Source organism: Oncorhynchus clarkii, chromosome 2 (assembly GCF_045791955.1).
Source record: "Oncorhynchus clarkii lewisi isolate Uvic-CL-2024 chromosome 2, UVic_Ocla_1.0, whole genome shotgun sequence".
Classification (NCBI taxonomy): Eukaryota; Metazoa; Chordata; class Actinopteri; order Salmoniformes; family Salmonidae; genus Oncorhynchus; species Oncorhynchus clarkii.
This window is the reverse complement of record NC_092148.1, coordinates 28,562,027-28,568,026: the sequence shown is the minus strand read 5'-3', so window position 1 is coordinate 28,568,026 and position 6,000 is coordinate 28,562,027.

Here is a 6,000-nt window from a genome sequence, read left to right as displayed (position 1 = left end):
TACCTGAATTTGTCCATTAGATTCTCTCGTTTACAATTGTTATACTAATGATTACAACCTAGATCAGCTAGATGCAGGCAAGCGTGTGCAAGGCGGTATTGAATGTGTTACTGTCTGTCCGTGTGTCACTGTCACCCCCAAAAATGATCTCGACCTGTGTGCACCTACTTCATAGCAACCTCATGATGGGTATAGGGAACATTTTTATATCAGGTCGTAGCCTAAACCTATTGCTGTTACATTAAACTGGGTGAATAGAATATGAATGACAGTCTTAAAATATGCTGTAATAGAATGAGGCCATGCTCATGAAAAAAATTATCGTCCTCCCTCATCTTATACGGCACCGACCACCACTGATATACACTAAGTGTACAAAACATTAAGAACATATTCCTAATTTTGAGCCTGACACCTAGTACCATACCCCGTTCAAAGGCAAAAATAGTACCATACCCCGCTCGAAGACAAAAATATTTTGTCTTGCCCATTCACCCGCTGAATGGCACACATACACAATCCATGTCTCAATTATTTCAAGGCTTAGAAAACAAAGTGCACACACAGTCAGTTAATCATGTTCACACCACTTTGCCCTGCCAACCACTCTACGGACTCGTCATCCAAACAGAGCGAGGCTCTGGCCTTGGTGAGGATCAACACATGCTGGCATCCGCCATGCAGGCCACCAGGGGCACAGGGATGTCTGACACCCCACCAAAGAGCGAGGCGACCGCCCACACCGGGGCTGGGCCTTCAGCACCTTCAGGCTGGCCTCCCATCTCTCTTCCAGGCTCTTCTCCGTATCCTTCTCTGAGGCTAGCTGGGCAAAGTACACCATGTCCCTCTGCACCGAGAGGGCCTCCAGGAACTCCACCACGTTGTTGTCTTGGAGACTCTGAGTGAACGCCATGACCACCACGTTGTACCGCAGGAACTTGACCAGCTCCATTTACGCCTCCTGGTCAAAGGGTGAGGCTGCTGGCATGGGTGGCAGGTCCCACAGGCAGAAGTCTGGGTGTTTGTGGTTGGGTAGATGGCCAGCTCTTCTGGATTCACCCTCCCTAGACCCCAGTCTAGGGAGGGTGTTGATGAAGGCAGGCTTCTCTGGCCTCCTGGTCACCCGCCACGGCCTGGTTGATCCGGCTTATCAGGAGGTCCTCCTCAACATCCTTGACGTAGAGCATGTTGTTCTCGATGGACTCTTTGAGAGTCTCCAGGAGGTTCCGGCTGTTAGATACAGTACAACATCTGCCATCATGGCTGCAGGAGACTGGAGGATGATCATTAGCATAGGGCATACAGCAAACACCACAAACCTGCTTTAATCCTGGATGATTTAAGAAACATTTTCTAGGCACTTGTAGTGGAAAGTCAAACTAAGTGAGAGAGACTTTGTTATTTCTTCAAACAACCAACCTTTATTTAATAAGAATTGCAGTAATGAAGCTGGTCAACCCCACACTCTCGAGTGTAAGACCAAGAGCTTGATCATACAGAGAATACAGAGGTCTTAAATAGGAGAACTAAAAATGCATAGTCATGGCTGGTTCCACCCTTCCCCAGCAGATCGGGGCATCATAAGCTACCTTCTTTTCTTCTTGTGGTTATGTGTATCGGGTGTGTGAGGTCTTAGCGCACCAACAAGTGATAACGCCAGTTCCGTTTCTCCTTTCTGTTCAAGCTAGCCTCTGTTCTCTTCATATCTCCACACAGCTGTGCCCTTGGAAGATACAAAAGGAACAGGATGGACTAAAGAACTGTGGTCACTCTCTGAGGCTCTTTATCTTATGTGGCGTGACCAAGTAACTCAGAAGCAAAGATGATTGGAAACAATTCTGTTCCTCAAGTTTATCTCGATCCCGAGTCGCCCCATGTACTTGACTATACCCCTAAACCAGCTGCGGGGAGCTAAAGGGGAACCATCCTTTCTCAGAAGCACAGCACTGGTAGAATAGAAATGTCTTACTCTTGTTAAGCATATAGTTGTTACCTTATCAATATGCATGCAGATATAGTAAAAAAGGCAGGTAAATACGTAAATTTTCCATTAAACACTTTATTGATTTAATTCAATTAATCCTTGATTGGCAATTCAATTCATGTCCAAACACCAGAATACACACATACAGTGGGGCAAAAAAAGTATTTAGTCAGCCACCAATTATGCAAGTTCTCCCACTTAAAAAGATGAGAGAGGCCTGTAATTTTCATCATAGTAACACTTCAACTATGACAGACACAATTAAGAAAAAAAATCCAGAAAATCACATTGTAGGATTTTTAATGAATTTATTTGCAAATTATGGTGGAAAATAAGTATTTGGTCACCTACAAACAAGCAAGATTTCTGGATCTCACATACCTGTAACTTCTTCTTTAAGAGGATCCTCTGTCCTCCACTCGTTACCTGTATTAATGGCACCTGTTTGAACTTGTTATCAGTATAAAAGACACCTGTCCACAACCTCAAACAGTCACACTCCAAACTCCACTATGGCCAAGACCAAAGAGCTGTCAAAGGACACCAGAAACAAAATTGTAGACCTGCACCAGGCTGGGAAGACTGAATCTGCAATAGGTAAGCAGCTTGGTTTGAAGAAATCAACTGTGGGAGCAATTATTAGGAAATGGAAGACGTACAAGACCACTGATAATCTCCCTCGATCTGGAGCTCCATGCAAGATCTCACTCCGTGGGGTCAAAATGATCACAAGAAAGGTGAGCAAAAATCCCAGAACCACACGGGGGACCTAGTGAATGACCTGCAGAGAGCTGGGACCAAAGTAACAAAGCCTACCATCAGTAACACACTACGCCACCAGGGACTCAAATCCTGCAGTGCCAGACATGTCCCCCTGCTTAAGCCCGTCTGAAGTTTGCTAGAGAGCATTTGGATGATCCAGAAGAAGATTGGGAGAATGTCATATGGTCAGATGAAACCAAAATATAACTTTTTGGTAAAAACTCAACTCGTCGTGTTTGGAGGACAAAGAATGCTGAGTTGCATCCAAAGAACACCATACCTACTGTGAAGCATGGGGGTGGAAACATCATGCTTTGGGGCTGTTTTTCTGCAAAGGGACCAGGACGACTGATCTGTGTAAAAGAAAGAATGAATGGGGCCATGTATCGTGAGATTTGAGTGAAAACCTCCTTCCATCAGCAAGGACATTGAAGATGAAACGTGGCTGGGTCTTTCAGCATGACAATGATCCCAAACACACCGCTCGGGCAACGAAGGAGCGGCTTCGTAAGAAGCACTTCAAGGTCCTGGAGTGGCCTAGCCAGTCTCCAGATCTCAACCCCATAGAAAATCTTTGGAGGGAGCTGAAAGTCCGTGTTGCCCAGCAACAGCCCCAAAACATCACTGCTCTAGAGGAGATCTGCATGGAGGAATGGGACAAAATACCAGCAACAGTGTGTGAAAACCTTGTGAAGACTTACAGAAAACGTTTGACCTCTGTCATTGCCAACAAAGGGTATATAACAAAGTATTGAGATAAACTTTTGTTATTGACCAAATACATATTTTCCACCATAATTTGCAAATAAATTCATTAAAAATCCTACAATGTGGTTTTCTGGATTTTTTTTCTTCTCATTTTGTCTGTCATAGTTGAAGTGTACCTATGATGAAAATTACAGGCCTCTCTCATCTTTTTAAGTGGGAGAACTTGCACAATTGGTGGCTGACTAAATACTTTTTTGCCACACTGTATTTATCTGTCTCTTGAGGTCTGGGCAACACTATCTGTAACTGCTTAATTTGGGCATAAGTAGTAACATCTAAGCCTGCTATCAAAACTGTAGGAGGTTCAATAGATGGGTTGGTTGTTTAGAAACAAAACAGACTCGTTAGCAACTGTGACAAAGTGAAAATGTAGAGTTTCCATCAACCTCACTTGCGCTGCGTGCAACGTAATATCAAAGAACCCCGCCGTTCGTGGTCAGAGTAGTGGGTGAAACCATTCACTTCAGAAAAGGATGTGATATTAATAAAGTTTCCTTTCATTATGTGTTGTCGAATTCATAAAAATATTTACTGCCATTGTCGTAAGGTTTGCAATACGAGAGGTCTTTAGACTTACCTCTGTTATATTATTTTCCTTGAATGAACAACTAGTGGGTTTTGAGTGCTTCTCCCCTATTTGGAAAGTTGGTCTGCCTCCTCTTCAGTCCGAGAGAGATATTCTGAGGGCAGGTTCATGTCTCCTTATTCTGTACACTGTTCTGTACACTATTTAAAACTGTATAACACAATCGTGTCTTTTGAAAACTGGTTCATATTTACCAAAGTCATTAGCGAATGTGACTATGTATATATTTATTTTGACGTTAATGTATTTAAAGCCTATTTCGGCAAATTAATCAAGTGTTTGCTGGCTTAGCTAGCCACGTTAATGACGAGCTAACTAGCACCAGTCAGTTCACTGTAATTTCATGCTAGCAATTGCTAGCAGGGTAGTTGTTGGTAATTCAAGGCTTCTTTAATGATATATTAAGTGAATGTTTGTTTTCTTACTACATTAAAATGTTTATATAAAAAGGATGTACTTGTGCTCTGTATTTATGGATGGATGTCGCTTCACATTGAGGGCATGTATCATTACTGTTGCTCCTATTTTAAAGATAACTTGTGTCCCGAACCCTCCAACATCCCCCCACAGTTCCCCAATAGCTGTCCCTCAACCATTCGAGACCCCTCCCACAGCCCCCCCCCCCCCCCCCCCCCCCCCCCCCCCCAAAAGAATTGTTTTACATTTTTTTTACTAATTCCATTCCCCATCCCCAAGAACCACCCAATGCACCAATAAACTAAAGCGAAAAAAGGAAAAGACAGAAGAAAACAGCAAAAAAACTATGCAAAAAAACTAAAACATTTACAACAAAGGACATCAAGGACAACTGAAATCATAACAGCAATGCCTACTTGAACTTTGCGACCTTTTGCCACATTTCAGGCTTCAAACATAAAGATATAAAACTGTATTTTTTTGCGAAGAATCAACAACAAGTGGGACACAATCATGAAGTGGAACGACATTTATTGGATATTTCAAACTTTTTTAACAAATCAAAAACTGAAAAATTGGGCGTGCAAAATTATTCAGCCCCCTTAAGTTAATACTTTGTAGCGCCACCTTTTGCTGCGATTACAGCTGTAAGTCGCTTGGGGTATGTCTCTATCAGTTTTGCACATCGAGAGACTGACACAACTTCATGATTGTGTCCCACTTGTTGTTGATTCTTCACAAAAAAATACAGTTTTATATCTTTATGTTTGAAGCCTGAAATGTGGCAAAAGGTCGCAAAGTTCAAGGGGGCCGAATACTTTCGCAAGGCACTGTATATGTTTGTGTGCATGTCTGGCACTATTGCGTGTATATTATTTTATGTGTTTATTTGAATGAGAGTGTGTGTATATGCATGTGTACAAACACCTGCACGGCATCAGCCTCAGGCAAACCGGCATTAGTTGTAAAAACACTGCCAATTAGTGTCATTCAAATGTACTTTTATAATGTTTTGACTATTTTTCCCCTTTATCTTTTGACCATCATTCTCTCTCACACAGCAACTCCACTCCCACTTGTCTCCAATTCCACATACCAACCCTCAGCTTCCCTCAGCCTATCCCATCTATCTCTGTGTCTCTGTGTTTTCCGTTTCATTGGTCTACTCCTTCTTCCTCAGACGAACATCGTTACACTCTGCTGGCCTCCCACTGTGTTTCTACTCAACACATATCTTTCAACTATGCTATGATGTTTTAACGTACAATTTCAATCTATCTAATCGAATAGAATCTACAGATTGCGTGTTGAAGATAAATACTTTTACTAAGAATGTTAGTATATTAGTAATTGACTGACCCGGTCTCTCCAGATCGCCTAACAGTACTATTTCTAGGGTCAATTTTAGATCAATGCTATGCATTTTCAGCCATTCCTGAACCTGAGACCAGAAACAGGCTATCTGAGGGCAATACCAAAATAA